The sequence below is a fragment of the Pleurodeles waltl genome, chromosome 4_2, assembly GCF_031143425.1.
Source record: "Pleurodeles waltl isolate 20211129_DDA chromosome 4_2, aPleWal1.hap1.20221129, whole genome shotgun sequence".
Classification (NCBI taxonomy): Eukaryota; Metazoa; Chordata; class Amphibia; order Caudata; family Salamandridae; genus Pleurodeles; species Pleurodeles waltl.
In genome coordinates this window covers 1,012,934,017-1,012,950,347 of record NC_090443.1, presented here as the reverse complement: position 1 = coordinate 1,012,950,347, position 16,331 = coordinate 1,012,934,017, and the positions used below count along the sequence as shown (strand labels likewise).

The 16,331-nt window shown below is 44.3% G+C and overlaps 2 non-coding genes across 2 annotated transcripts; both read left to right on the top strand.

Moving 5' to 3' along the window:
• Window positions 1-14,586: 14,586 nt before the first annotated feature.
• Window positions 14,587-14,672, top strand: TRNAY-GUA (transfer RNA tyrosine (anticodon GUA)). The gene is given in 2 exon segments: window positions 14,587-14,623; window positions 14,637-14,672. It is a non-coding gene; the product is annotated as a tRNA-Tyr (tRNA).
• A 363-nt stretch (window positions 14,673-15,035) lies between these two features.
• TRNAD-GUC (transfer RNA aspartic acid (anticodon GUC)) lies at window positions 15,036-15,107 on the top strand. The gene has a single exon. It is a non-coding gene; the product is annotated as a tRNA-Asp (tRNA).
• The last annotated feature ends 1,224 nt before the right edge of the window (window positions 15,108-16,331 follow it).

Genomic DNA, 16,331 nt, shown 5'->3' with positions numbered 1-16,331 from the left:
GGACACCAACAACCGTCGCACCACAAATGGCTGCCTGGAACCACAGTGTCACCAGGCTCCAGAATGAGAATCCTGGAACACTAACATCACCGAGGTTCCAGGCCTACAGCATGCCAGGTATATTACAACACATCCCCTTCCCTTACATTAAAATCCCAAAATAAAAAAACGATAACAAAAATTGTAACAAGAACACACCAGTATTAAAACAGAATAGAAGAACATAACATGGTAGGAATAAATGAACATTGTAACAAGAATGCATATGAAATAAACCAGAAAGAGAAACACGCAAGTCGAGATACGTAGTCTCTCATCCAGAGGGGTTTGGAGCATAATCTGGATGGATTTTTATAGCGTGGTAGCTCCTTGGATGTATGCTGATTCTTTCCTTGATCTTCCAAAGTAGGAGAGTCTTCTGCTACACCCCTCCATCTCGCAATTCTGGACATACTCCACGCATCTCCATTGTCAAGAATCACAATGTTCTTCTTTACCACTTTGATTCGAAAAGGGCCCTTGAAGGATGATTTGCCCTTGGTATTGAAACAAGGATTTCTCGCCAACACCAAGTCACCAACCTTCCATTTCACACTAGAGACACAATGCTTGGTATCAAAGCGCAACTTGTAATTACGTTGATACCTCTCTCTGAGAACTGGTGCCTTGTCAAATTTCCCTAGATCTAGATCAACCTGCGTCAAACTGTCCCTGAACCATGCTGGAAACAGCTTAGTGCAACCTAATCTTCCTCTCATATATTCAAAAGGAGCTATGTTAGTGATGCTGTTAGCAGTGTTGCGATGTGCCCACCACAAATCCCTCAGGAGATCAGTCAAAGGAGCCCTGGTTTCAATAGGTTCTTGCACACAAGCCTTGACCATTCTATTCATACGTTCAGTGAGACCATTGGCCTGGGGCAGATACAGTGCTGTTCTCAAATGCACAATAGCTAGGGAGTCTAAAAAGAGCTTCATGTCATGCGAGGTCAACTGTACACCATTGTCTGTAATCAAATGACTAGGTATACCCTCCTTAGAAAACTCTTCTTTCAAAAACTCAATCACAGTCCGAGTATCAAAGGAATTGACACATTTGGTCACCACCCATTTAGACGCATAGTCTACCATGAGTATGACATATCGCTCATTCGCAGATAAGAGGTGAAAGGGACCCATAAAGTCAAGACCCAGTTTGGCCCAGGGCTTGTTCGGAATCTCAATGGGAGAAAGTGGCGCTTTCACTACAACCTTACTTTTGTCATTGTGTGCACAACTCATGCAGTCTTTTACAACGGCCTCAGCATCACGATCTAACCCTGGCCACCAGTATATTGTTCTAAGTCTGGATTTCGTTAAACTTCTACCCAGGTGTCCTTCATGAGCCAAATTAAGAATCTTACTCCTCACACCTTCAGGAGGTATAGATTTATTACCCCTAAATAGCTCATTACCATTTAGAGAGAGCTCATCTGTTACATTCCAATAAACTTTCAAAGAGTCAGGAATGTCTTTGTGCAACGACCAACCTTTTACAATGAACTCTCGAAGTTTATGTCTGTCTGAATCTTTCTCTACAGCCGAAATCCACTCCTCTTCATTGATGGCTGCTTCTCTCACCCAATTAATGATAACCTCATCATCAGAATCCTCACTACTAACAACCGAAGAACAGGACAAAAAATCTGCTACCACATTCTTCGGTCCTGGCACATATTCCACAACAAAGTTGAACTCTAATAGTCCGTCCGCCCACCTACGTATTCTTTATTCTTGGGGACAACTCTTCATTCTTCCTGGAGGAAAAGATTTGGACAAGAGGCCTGTGATCAGTTCTCACCACAAAAGGCAAACCCCATAAGTAGAATTTGAAGTGCTTGATTGCCCACATACAAGCAAGTGCCTCAATTTCTATGACAGAATAATGTTGTTCAGCTTCTTTGAGGGAACAAGAAGCAAAAGCAATTACTTTCTCCTCTTGTTCCACCCTTTGGGTAAGAACAGCCCCCAAACCCTTGACACTTGCGTCAGTGTACAAATAAGTTTTGGCACATTCATCAAAAATGCCCTAAAGTGGGCATCATACCAATACAGTTCTTTACAAAAGAGAAGGCAGACACGCATTCATCTCCCCAGTCAAACTCACAACCCTTCTTTAACAAGACTCTCAAAGGTTGTGTCACACTAGAAAAATTGGGAATGAATTTAGAGTAATACTCTGCCAATCCTAGGAATGACCTCACGCCATCTTTATCTTTAGGTTCAGGTGCATGGACTATAGAGTCAACTAACTTTAGCTTGGGTCTGATTCCCTCCCCAGAAATAATATGTCCTAGATATGTCACAGAGGCGACCCTGAATTTACATTTGTCTTTCTTAACAGTAAGGCCGGCCTCCACTAACTTGCTCAAAACCTCTCTTAAAATCCTGTCATGTTCATCCACAGTCTTGCCATGAACCAAAATGTCATCTTGGAAATATAATATGCCAGAGATTCCACCTAAGACTTTTTTCATGATGCGTTGAAAACATGCAGCCGCAGAGGCCAGACCAAAGGGCATTCGTAAAAACTGATAAGCCCCCAAAGGTGTTACAAAGGAGGTAAGGTGTCTGGACTCAGGGTGCAAGGCAATCTGATGATAAGCTGAGGATAAGTCCAACACACGAAACACTTTTGAACCACCCAAGCATGATAACTCTTCCGTAATATTAGGTAGAGGTTGTCGATCTACCCAAATATACTTATTAAGATCTCTGAGATCTACACACATGCAGATTAGTTTCCTGTTATCCTTCGGTGCCAAAACAACAGGGGCTAGCCATTCTGAAGATTCTATCTCCTCAATTATCCCCGCTTTTAACAATCTATCGAGTTCCGCTTTGAGAGGTTCTAACATTAACCTAGGTACTCTTCTGACTTTATGTACAATCGGGGTTGCATTTTTCTTTAGTATAATTTTGTGTTCAAAATTTGCAAAACAACCTAAATCCTCACTAAATACACTTGGGAATTCTTTACAAATCTCCATCGGGTCATTCACCTTACTCACTACCATAACTTGATTATCTGAATTGGGATCCAATTTAATACCCATGTCCCGTTGGTGTCGCCAACTTAGCAAATTATTGCCACGTTTGGCCACATAGACTTTCCCTATGGTGACCTTGTCTTCGAATTGAATTTTCATGATCTTGTACCCGATAACATAAATTTTAGTGCCCCCATAACTGACAGGGTTGATATCAGGTTTAATTAAGGAATCTGGAATTCTCCCAAAAATCGCCTGCCAGTTCTTATCGCCAACCATTGTGTAAGGAGAACCCGAGTCTGCCAGGACTGTAACCGTTTTATCATCCAGTTTAATGGTACACTCAGGAGTGACCACAGGTCCCTGATCTACCATACTAGTGTTGAACTCAACTTGGTTAACTTCTTATTCTACATATAATACCATCTTGTTAATATTTTCAGTGATCGAATCTATGTTACTTTTGTCATTGTTACAGACTCTAGCATAATGACCTCTTTTCCCACACTTCCTGCATAATGAATTACGTGCAAAGCAATTGGGACTGTTCGCTGCATGACCCATGTTGCCGCAGCGGTAACAACGTAATGATTTAAGGTCCCTCTTCTTCTCTTGAATTGATATTTGTGTCTTATTATCATTGCTAACTCTTAAAACTTCTTCTTGAATCCTTGGTGCTTGTATAGTGGAGAGACCATCTCCTTCGATATGGTTCACCTCTTTGATCCAGCTGCTGGTACTTTCCATTCCTTCGACAATTGCAATCGCCACCCTCAGGTCGGCGTTCTTTGTCAATAACTTCTCCTGAATTTTCTTGCTATTGGTGCAACGCACAAGTTGATCTCGAATGAGGGAGTCCGTGATTTCACCAAAATCACAAGTGCGTGCTAATGTACGTAAACCAGCGATGAAATTTGCAATTTGCCTTGAGATCTGGCGAAAAATTTGTGCCTTTCTAACACTACATTAAGTTTAGACTCGAAATGTGTCGCCAACATCGCCACAGACATCTCATACACGTCTATGGGTTCACCCTCAGCCCCACCCATGGTTAAGGGTTCCAGGCTGTTATAAATATTCCTCCCTTCAATTCCCAGATTGTGAAGAAGAACAGCTTGTTTCCTAGCTGGGGAGAACTTTTCTCCACCTATGGCTATCAAATACGAATCAAAAAGGTTTTTCCATCGTTTCCATGTAAGGATAGGATCACCTTTGTCAGATAAAAAGGGAGGTGGTTGGGACATAGTAGGTGTAGCCATGGTGAATCACACAAGTTTGTCTCCTGATTTTTGAAATGGTAGAGGAATAATTAAAGTTAAATAAGTTATTTGGGATCAATGTTCCAGTTGAGTAGGAAACAAGGTGAGAAGTTAAAAGTTCTCATACAATAAATAAGGTGGCAGCGGTTTAGTCTTTATTATAGAAATCACGGCGTCATGTTTGGTAACGATTGAAGCGGTCTAGTCTTCCACAATGTGACCGGACTCATACACGGAAGAGAAACGTGGAAAAAATGGCAGCGGTCTAGTCTTTACTGTAGAAATCATGGCGTCATGTGGTGCGCATGGAGAAAATGCAAATGCAAATGAAAAGAACACAGCGTTATTTGAAAATGTAGCGTCAATTAGCGCGCGACGAAAACACCTTCAGTCTCTAAACAAGATGATGCACGCGAGACAGGATGCTAGCAGAGAACGAAAGTATTTCCAGAAAATTATATTCTTCTACCTGAAAAATGCTGGTTTATGCCGTATACTGCAGCCAACTGTCAGGTCGGAAAACGTCCATTCGCTCTTGGCACAAATTAGGAATGAGCAAAAAAACTTTCTTAATAGCACAGCAACGGAGATCACTCACAGGCGGACAGCGGATCTCTCAACCACAGGTATTTGGAGCAGCGACTCCAAAAACGCCACTGGATCACTTCAGGAGAACGAGGTTGAGGAGACTGAAGGGAGCGGTGCCGAAACTGAACTCAAGAAGTTAGGTCACGATGGCAAAGAAAGTTTAGTGGGTTCTGGGTTGGTTCGTCACCAGTGTTACGAAGACGTAGTCATGAATGGTTGAAGGAAGAGGTTTATTTCTCGTAACCAACCCAAAGCAAGAGACGGGATGAACACCGTCTCAACCGACACCAACAACCGCCGCACCACAAATGGCTGCCTGGAACCACAGTGTCACCAGGCTCCAGAATGAGAATCCTGGAACACTAACATCACCGAGGTTCCAGGCCTACAGCATGCCAGGTATATTACAAAACTTTCAGCATTCCAGCTGAGTTCATTGACCAACATACTTCTTGTGATGGTTTTGCCATTTTATTTCCTAAGCTGTACTTTTCTCAAGAAAGTTAGTTCCTTTTATTTTTAATAAACCCTTGAGAATGCTGAGAAATCACTTTGTGTTTATGCAACAAGACGCATTAATTTTTGTTCAATTACAAGTAAAAGTAATGAAGATGGAAAGAGAATGGCTGTATGACTTAAACAGAAACCCGTCCCCCATGCTTGCTGTTGAAATATTTAGATATTGGAAAAGCACTGGAAATGTGCATTACTAAAGCGGCATGTGTTTAGCAGAGCACGCAAATCGACAGGAAAAGCACGCCTTGCCAATAAAATTGCCGATTCATCCTTTGTAGTTATCATGCAGTGAGTTTCCAAAAGGTACTGACCTGGTACATTAAATGATGATGGTTGTAAGTTTGTGCTGCTGTAGAATGAGATAGCCATCTGAAAATAAACACCATACCCTCAAGACGCAGCTTGACATTTGACCTCGGCCTTTAAATGCCCAGCAAACATGACGAGATAAGAACAAGAATTAAAGGCCCAGTGACAGAAAAAGAGTCTGTGGAAGAATACAGTAAACATAGCTTTGGCAAGGGGATGAATAAACTGGTCCTGGACACCCTAAGTCAGCAAATCAAAAGCAAGAAAGTGTGAGTTACAAACCACAAAGCAAATAGCAAGCAACAAGCAGAATGTATTCCCAGGTCAACTTTCTGAAACTCCCCAAGACGTCTGTTAGCGTACGCAGATAGCTGTGCTGTCTAGTAGGCTGGGACCTTCAAATGATCAATTTGTTAAAAGCAGTAGTCACTTACCTTTGTAGCTAAAATAAGAATCTGTCATGTTATATGATATGTTGTTTAAGGGTTATGTTACAGTCTCGTACACTGGAGCATAGGGGGGCACGAGCACACACCACGGGAGAGGAATCTGCAGGACTCTTTCCTATGAAAGCTCTCACTTTGAAGTTAGGGAAAGCAAACACCGCGAAGCTCCCTTGGAAAACACATCCTGACATTTGACCTCTGTCTTTGAATGTGAGGAAACTTGACAAGATAAGAACAAGATTTAAAGGTCTGTTTACTGAAAGCGAGATCGTGGAAGAACACAGTAAACAAAGTTTGAGCAACAGGAGAGACAAATCTCAAGTTGAGCAGCCTAAAACAAATAAAGACAGAGAATTTAAGTTACAAAGCTAATGGTAAGTAACGGGCGGAATGCATTCCTAAGTCAGCTTTCTGAATGTCCCCGAAGTGTGTTTAGCAAATGTCTGGTGGGCTGTGACCTAAAAAGAGAAGCTGCCTTTTCTCTTTTATTCCTTTTACATGTAGTCTTTGCTGCTCATATGATTCTTGCTTGCAAGCCTTACAATTAAATAGCTGAAGGTCATCACTGCTCAGGCTGTCCTCAACAGGTGGTTTGCAAGATGACCTATTTTAGGCTGCCTTCTGTAAATGGGCTCTTTCTTCAGCAGCAGACAAGCTTCCCATGGGCCCCAGTGCTTGACGGGAAATATGCACCAGACAGAGGAGTAAACATGACAGGTCTTACTGGGGTAACCTGGCCTGTGCGATGGAAGCAGCTAGTGCTGTAGGGCTCCAGGAGCATCTATTGTGAGAATACCACGCAGCGCCATGACCATGTGTCTTATTTTTATCATGGAGGTCCTAACACTGAAACATGTGCATCACTTCGATAGCTCAGTTGGTAGAGCGGAGGACTGAACAGGTTAAACTGATGCCCCTTAGGTCGCTGGTTCAAATCTGTCTCGAAGGACTTTTTATTTATGTGCACTCCATATTTCATTTCACATTCTGAAATTAAAATACACCATGTTTTCAAGCAAGGACGCTAGAGCTTGACAATTCTTTTTGTCCCCCACACTTTTATCAGATGGCACCAAGAACTGAATTTAGCCAGAGCACTAATGGAGGGAGGTGCAGCCGCTGATCCCAGTGATTGTCAGAGAGAGAAAAGGAGGAGTCTGTGCAGAGGAAGCTGGAAATCATTGATACAAAGAGACCGACTACTTCCTTGCACAGGTGGGATCACCACTGACATTTATGGGGGTGCAGCGCCCCCAGCAGGGCACGTGGGGAACAATCTGTAGGAAGTTCGGCTGTAAAAAATTTCCCTTCCTACTTAGTATAGTAGTCAGTTTCCCCACTTGTCACGCGGGAGACCGGGGTTCAATTCCCCGACGGGAAGACTATGTTTTCTACTTCACTTTAGAAGTACATTTGGTTATTTTTTTAGTTTACAATGTCGACATTTTAGAAGTATTGCGATTTAATGTATATGAAGTGCACTGTATAATATGATCAGTGGCAGCATATAGAATTGTAATAAATACCAACACTGAGGCGCCTCCAGCAGAGCCCTGGCAGGCTTGGAAATCCAACAGAGAAAGCTTTCAACATGAAGGAATCAAGTTTTGTAAACACATTTTAAGTTTAAGTTATGAAGAACTTTTTTGATAGCGAATGTTTAATATTTACAGAAAAACAAAGTGCTATGTGGTGAACAATTGGTACTTGCTGTTTTGCTTGATTATCAATTCCACGTAACCGCGTCATGGTTACTTTTAAATGTATTATAAGCTTCATCACTATTAATTTTTCTAGCTGCGCCTCTGATTTTTAACTAAAACTATATATCATCTATACAAACGATTAGAACCAAACTGTATCTTTTTTAATAACGAACGTACTTTTCTGACATTGGACTGAACGCAAGTTGTAGTAACGAAGAAACGTAGGTTTCCTAGTAGTGTATTGGTTATTCATGTTTTTTTAATAGTTTGTGTCTCTGTCAATTCTATGTCAGGACCGGAGGCTCTGATTATGCTTCTCTTTCCATGCTTTTAATATTCAGCAGCCAATAGGAAAGATTATACAAACAAAACTACAAATCCCATGAACCCCAAGGGACACAACTACAACCATAGAGACCAACCCTATAAAACCCTCATGACTCAGTGTCTCTTCCTCTTTCTTTGCTGCTGCGCAGCCAGTTAAGTCGCTTTTTGCCTTAGCGCGATTTGTTACATATAATATTGTTGATTGATGTTGTTTAATACATAATTTACTAACGCGCACTAACGCGCACCTTACTGCCGAAGGGCGGCTTGCCGCCCGCAGTTGCTGTGGAGTGGGAGCCGGTATCGGGGAGCGGGACTGCGCGACCTCGTCGCGCAGTCCTATTTCTATTTCTAATTCGAACGAAGGGCGCGCGAGCCGACCGGCATTTCTCCTTCTATTTCAAGGACTTGCCGATCGACTCGCACGCTTGCTGTTGGGCTGTGAGTGCCCCAAAACCCTCTTCTGGGCACTGAAAACTTCGTTGTTTAGAAAGTTGGGCATTTCTATGTCATAGCCCTGTGCTCCCCCTGAACGCCCTGTCAGAAAGTGTCTGCAGGGTTGTAAAATTATAATTCAGGTGTTTTCACCTAGAGCTTGGTGCAGGTGCTCCCTCCACATTTAAAATCTCTCTTTTTGTTCTCACCTGCATTGGGGTCAGATTAGTGTATGTGTATACTCTTTTATATATTTATATTTACATACACTGATAAGCTCCCCCTCTCCACCAGTGCTTTGGTGGGTCCTTTACCTTGAAGGTATTATGTATGAAGAAGAGCTTGAGGGTGATGAAAATTACTTCTATGAGGAAGTCCATCCAGGCTCCTTCGAACAGGATCTGGCCCAAGCTCTGGACGCAGGCGTGCGCCAGACAGTGAATGATGCCCTAGCCAAGGCAATCACCCCTCTGAAACACCACCTTTTCGGGTTTGCACAACAGCAGGGATGGCTTCCCCCCAAAGGAAACATGTTTGAAGGACAACCCAATCCTCCCGCAAAATCCATTCACGCCGAGGCATTCGAGAAATTAACGTCATCTTTAATGACGGAGCACCCTTATAGCATGTCAACTGATCCTCCCTCAGACCCTTCGGAGGACTCGGAGGGTAGCTCATCTCACAGCCCTCCTATGGAGGATTCACAACCTCGTAAGCGCAAAGCTAAATCCCACCATACCTCCGGGGCTAAACAACCTAAACTCTTAACATTTGAACCGGGGGAGATCATTCACCCCAAATCCTCTGCTTGGATTCCTCCCCCGGAGGTCTCAGATTACGTAAAAAATCACCTGCGACAAGAATTTGATAAGGAGGTAAGAGCTCGCCTTCGCTCTGAGTGCCCAAGACCTGACCTCCCAGACAAAATATCAGAAACTCCAGAGATAGACCCCTCCATGATTACTTACCTCAAAAGGTACACTAAAGACCCTAAGAAGGGAATCGACAGGGCCTGGAAATCCTGTCAGGATAAACTTTTGGATTTAACAGGCCCCTTGACCAAGATCCTGGAACTCGCTTACCAAGCGAAAGAATCCAATGTCCCGATAGACTCGGATACTCTCATTGGATGGTCTCAAAGAGCAATCTGCATTCTGGGCAATACCAATTGCGCCATTTCCAATGAACGCCGCAGATCCATTCTGATGAAAATGGATCCCAAGTTAGCCGACCTGGCATCTTCGGAAGCTGGCCCAGCGGCCCAAGGTCTTTTATTTGGAGCCCCCTTCTTAAAAGAACTCTCCAAATTCGTTGCTACCTTTTCCAGCCTGGATAAAGCACAGGGCTCTATTAGGAAAGCTCTTCGCCCTCTTTTTTCCCAGGCCGGACGCTTCAGAGGGCGATCGTTCGGCCGGAGATTTCACAACCCCACTGGAGATAGCTTCCAGGGCCATCAAGGCAGAGGTGGTTACCAAGATCAGCCCTCCACCTTCTATCCCTCAAGAAGGTCCTTCCGCGGCCGCTTCCGCAGAGGAAGATTCAGAGGGGCAGCTGCCGCCATTCAAGACTCCTCCTCTACAGGTGAGAATCATTCCTTGGGAGGAAATTTCTTTGGGGGGGCGCACTCGACTTTTCTATCACAATTGGCTAAAGATATCAAACGATCCGTGGATACTCGAGACCATTCTTGGTTTCAAGATAGAATTTTTTCAATCCCCCATCCAGAATCTTCCCACAAACACAATGTATTTTTCCCTCTCAGATCGGTCTTTTATACACAAAGAAATGATTGCTCTCCTGTCAAAAGAGGCGATAGAAGAAGCCACTTTACATCCCAGGGGTTTTGTAAGCCCCATCTTTTTGGTAGACAAAAAGGGAGGCGGATCAAGATTGGTCCTCAACTTGAAAGAATTCAACCAATGGATCCTCTACCGACATTTCAAAATGGAGGGGATCCATTTACTTCGAGACATCCTTCGAACAGGAGATTGGATGGTCCGCTTGGACCTCAAAGATGCTTACTTGTCCATCCCCATCTTTCCCCCTCACAGACGTTTCCTACAATTCCGCTGGGAGGGGAGGATATTCGAATTCAAAGTTCTCCCTTTCGGCCTTTCGTCGGCTCCGTGGTGCTTCACGAAGTTGATGAGACCGGTGGTGGAATATCTGAGAGCCAGGGGTGTTCGTCTCATCATCTACCTGGACGACATCATAATCATGTCCCAATGCCATCAGACGCTCATGTTACATCTCGAATGGGCGATTTCTCTCCTTCAAGATCTGGGTTTTGTGATCAATGTCCAGAAATCCATACTGGTCCCGTCTCAATCAATAGAATTCCTAGGATTCCTGGTGGACTCTCCCTCTGCTCAACTGATTCTCCCACAAGTGAAAGTGAAGAGGATCAAGAAAGAATTGAGACTTGCATTGTCCAAAACGACTGTATCATTGAGATTCCTAGCCCATATAGTGGGGCTTCTAGCGTCTTCTATCCAGGCGATCTTTCCGGGTCCTCTGCATTACAGAGCCCTCCAGCGTCTGAAGAGCCTTCACTTGAACAAAGGTCTGGCCTACTCCCAATTAGTTCCTCTATCAGAAGAAGCGAGACTCGAGATCTCTTGGTGGTTAAACCACATGGAGGCATGGAACGGCAGGGCCATTTTTCCATGTTCTCCAGACCTGACCATAGAGGCGGATGCCAGCCGTTGGGGTTGGGGTGCTCGCTGCGGTCCCCTCTCCACCGGGGGTCGTTGGTCCCAGGAGGAACTTTCAATGCATATCAACTGCCTGGAGCTCTTAGCGGGTTCCTTTGCCATCCGCAGTTTTTCTGCAGGCAGAGCGAAATGTTGCATCCTTCTTCGGATGGGCAATGTATCAGCAGTACGATATGTGAACAAACTAGGGGGAACCCGGTCTCAGATCCTGACGGAGATCGCCAAGGATTTTTGGCACTTCTGTCTCCAGAACCAAATTTCGGTGACAGCAGAGTACCTTCCGGGTCAACGGAATGTTATAGCGGATTGGCATTCCCGTCATCTGAGGGATGCCAGCGATTGGAGATTACATCCTCGAGTCTTCAAGACGATTATGCGGATGTGGGGCCCTTGTTCAATAGACCTATTTGCCTCCCGACTGAACACACAACTTCCGTCTTATTTCAGTTGGCGTCCGGACCCGGGAGCGAGAGCGTCAGACGCTTTTCTCCAGGATTGGTCTCCCTCTCTGAATTATGCGTTTCCCCCCTTTGTAATGATCCCCAGGGTCCTAGCACATCTTCGGAGACAAGAGGCGGAATTAGTGTTGATTGCTCCTTTTTGGAGAGCGCAACCTTGGTTTCCCATCATCATGGAACTGACTTGTGCTCCCCCCTTCCTCTTACCTTGGTCTTGGGACCTCCTTCTAGACCCAGGGAGATCGCCCCATCCCTTGATTTTATCGGGCCAACTCTCTCTCCTAGCCTGGCGTCTTTCAGGCAAAATTGGAACCTCCCAGGCCTTTCGAGCGAAGCTCAGGAATTCATCAACCAGGCCTGGGCCCCCAACACTCATAAACGCTATACCTCAGCCTGGCGACGTTGGTGTAGTTGGTGTTCTTCTCGGGGTTCAGATCCCCTTACTGCCGATTGCACCATGATTTTGAATTTTCTAGCTTCATTAGCCGCCTCAGGTATGGCTTATAACTCCATCAACAATTTTCGTTCGGCCATTTCGGCTGGTCATGTGTTTGTCGAAGGTAGACCTATCGGTCAGTTGCCTATGGTTTGTAAACTGCTTCGAGGTATCAGAATGTTGAATCCTCCTCGCCCCAAGTATTCTCATCTTTGGGATGTTAACGGTGTTCTACAATTTCTAGATTCCTGGCCTTCCAATAAGTATCTTTCCAGAAAACAGCTGTCGGCAAAACTTACCTTTTTACTCTGTCTTGTATCATGTAAACGAGTGTCTGATGTTAGAGCCTTAGATTTGGCAGGGAGAAGTTTTTCTCCGGAGGGTGTCTCCTTTATTATTTCCAGGAGAACTAAATGCAATACAAGGGTAGTATCTTACCCAGCCTTCCCCGATAATCAGAAACTCTGCGTTGTGCAATGTCTGAAGGACTACGAGGTGAGTACGGCAGAATTTCGTACTGATATGACAGGTCAATTGCTTATTTCCCTTCAAAAGCCTTTTCGACCAGTTGCATCTGCAACCTTGGCTCGGTGGGTAAAATGGATTTTAGCAGAGTCAGGTATTGATGTCTCCAAATTTGGTGCTCACTCAGTGAGAGGTGCTATGGCATCAAAATCTTTCTCTTTAGGTTCTCGTCTTGAGGACATCTTAAACGCTGCAGACTGGTCTTCGGATTCCACATTTAAGAGGTTTTATTACAAACCCATTTTGGATGTAGCTTCTGTGGTAATGTCTAAACTTTAAACTAGCATAATCAGAGCCTCCGGTCCTGACATAGAATATAAAATTTTCTAGCTGTCGCGTCTAGAATTTTCAATTCTATTAAGGACACGGAGGCGAGGATTATCCCACCCTGGCAGAAAAGTTCAATTATACAAAGTATATTATACAATGTGCTGTTTGAATTGACTATTTGTTTCTACCCTCCCTGAATTTCAAGTTGTTTTAAAAACGCAAAAAAAAAAAAAAAAAAAAAATGTAATATGTCTTTTAGATGATAATGTTTTTATAACGATAAGACAGTTTTTATGGCTATGTGTTCTGTGCTTGTCTTAGGTCAAGAAGAAAAATGATGCTGTGAGCTTCGTCAGGATTTCTCCCAGGATTTTCTCCTTGGAACCCGTTTTTCCTCCTTCCTCTGTGATCTTCTGCTTCGTTCCGGTTGGATGTTTTGTTCATGATTCTGGACTTGAGGTTTTTCTTTTGTATAACTTTGAGCATCAGTGAATTAACTGTATCTATATTTGCAAAGAAAGAGGAAGAGACACTGAGTCATGAGGGTTTTATAGGGTTGGTCTCTATGGTTGTAGTTGTGTCCCTTGGGGTTCATGGGATTTGTAGTTTTGTTTGTATAACCTTTCCTATTGGCTGCTGAATATTAAAAGCATGGAAAGAGAAGCATAATCCTCGCCTCCGTGTCCTTAATAGAATTGAAAATTCTAGACGCGACAGCTAGAACATTTTATAGTATTCTCCATCTATTTAATGTAAATCTATTTATTGAACAGTATTTCTTTCCTCGTGGTCTCCATGAATGCAGTGTGTCTTCCATGTCTGGTGTTTTATTCTGGCTTTTTGTATATCTCGGTCAGGGGTGACAACATGCCTGCATCTTCACAACTCACTCCCTATCATTCTAACACTGAGAGCCAGGCTCTGCAAAGTTTAAGAATCTACACAACGTTCAGCATTCCAGCTGAGTTCATTGGCCGACATACTTCTTGTGATTTGTTTGCCGTTTTATTTCCTGAGCTGTACTTTTCTCAAGAAAGTTAGTTCCTTTTATTTTTAATAAGCCATTGAGAATGCTGAGAAATCACTTTGTGTGTCTGCGACAAGGTACATTTATTTTTTTGAATTATAAGTAAAGGTAATCAAGATGGAAAGACAATGGCTGTGTGACTGACTTCAACAGAAAGCCCTCCCCCGTGCTTGCTGCTGAAATATTGAGCTATTAGAAAAGCAGTGAAAATGTGCATTGCTAAAGCGGCATGTGTTTTCCAGAGAACGCAAATGAAGAGGAAAAGCACGCCTTGCCAATTAAAATGGCGAGTCACCCTTTGTAGTTATTCTGCGATGAGTTCCCAAAAAGTACTGAAGTGGTTGATTAAATGATGCTGATTGTAGGTTTGTGCTGCTGGAGAATGAGATAGGCATCTGAAAATAAACAGCATGCATCCTGAAGACACAGCTTGATATGTGACCTCGGTCTTTAAATGCCCAGCAAACATACACATGGTCACCATGTGCCCCACTGCTGGCAGGTACATAACCTGAAGGCTGCAGTCACATGATGCTTCCATCCCTTCGATAGCTCAGTTGGTAGAGCGGAGGACTGTAGTGTTTAAGCTGATATCCTTAGGTCGCTGGTTCAAATCCGGCTCGAAGGACTTTTGGGGGTATTTGCTCTTCATATTTCATTTCACATTCTGAAATTAAAATACGCCATGTTTTCAAGCAACGACGCTAGAGCTTGACAATTCTTTTTGTCTCCCCCATTTTTCTCAGATGGCACCAAGAAGTGAATTTAGCCAGAGCACAAATGGACGGAGGTGCAGCCGCTGATCCCAGTGACTGTCAGAGAGAGAAAAGGAGGAGTCTGTGCAGAGGAAGCTGTAAATCAGTGATACAAAGAGAGCGGCTCTTTCCTTGCACAGATGGGGTCAACACTGACATTTATGTGGGTGCAGCGCCCCCAGCAGGGGGACAGGTAGAACAATCAATAGGAGGTCAGGTACCAGGGAGTCATCAATTCCTCGTTAGTATAGTGGTCAGTATCACCGCCTGTCACGCGGGAGACCGGGGTTCAATTCCCCGACGGGGAGATTTCATTTTTTATTAATAGTTTTCCTTTTTGAATGACATATATTTTTCACATTAAAATCATTTCTTTAAAAATGAAATTGTAACTTCAGGAACAAGCAAGAAACAGCTGTGAAGAATAGGCGAGTTTAACCCCCCTATTAATTTGTACTGACGCGTGGAAAAGTTTAATGGGAAGAGAGCGGAAACAACAGGATATTTTAAGATTTTAAGAACCGGGCTGAGGTCGCCTGTATCAGAGCTCGGCCTGCGCGGACTCGACGCCTTTTGTTTCACTTTAAACTTTATTTTACGCTGAAACTAAGGGAGACTTTGAGTCAGACGCGGATGTTTCAGGCCAGACTCCCTTCTAATGACCCAGTCTGCATGGGGTTCAAATAATCACATTTTATTCACAATAGAAGAACAGTTTGTGCGCACAGTAATGCATACACAACGCTGTGGGATAGCGTAACTGGATGGACGGAATGCGTAACCAATCAAACATTCACCCCCAGTCACAGATCTGGGTTTAATCCATCCATTATTTTGCTCACCATGCCACCCCAGTTTGAACCCAGCCATATGCAAATCAGTCTTGACCCTGTTCCTCATGGGAACAGTCCAGCCCGAACTGCCAGGCCAGGTTCTCACTGGACCGGAAACAAGCATCCTGGGACCGGTTTCGGGGTTTCACCCCTCATCAGCCAGGCTAGCTTGAATCCAGTGGCACAGTGAGCCCGGGACCCACGTCTGGGCATACCCGGCGCACTTAGAGCGGCAAAAGCAAAGCAAAACACAACGCTGTGTTACTAATGTCGCCCTACGTGGGAAGGGTATGCCCAGACGTGGGTCCCGTGCTTCCCATGCCACTGGATTCAAGCTAGCCTGGCTGATGAGGGGTGAAACCCCGAAACCGGTCCCAGGATGCTTGTTTCCAGTCCAGGGAAGACCTGGCCTGGCAGTTCGGGCTGGACTGTTCCCATAGGGAACAGGGTCAAGACTGACTTGCATATGGCTGGGTCCAAACTGGAATGGCATGGGCAGCAAAAAAACGATGGATTAAACCCAGATCTGTGACTGGGGGTAAGTGTTTGCATTGTCAGCACTCCGTCCATCATTCTTTTGTGTTACTAATGTCGCCCTACGTGGGAAGGGTATGCCCAGACGTGGGTCCCGTGCTTCCCATGCCACTGGATTCAAGCTAGCCTGGCTGATGAGGGGTGAAACCCCGAAACCGGTCCCAG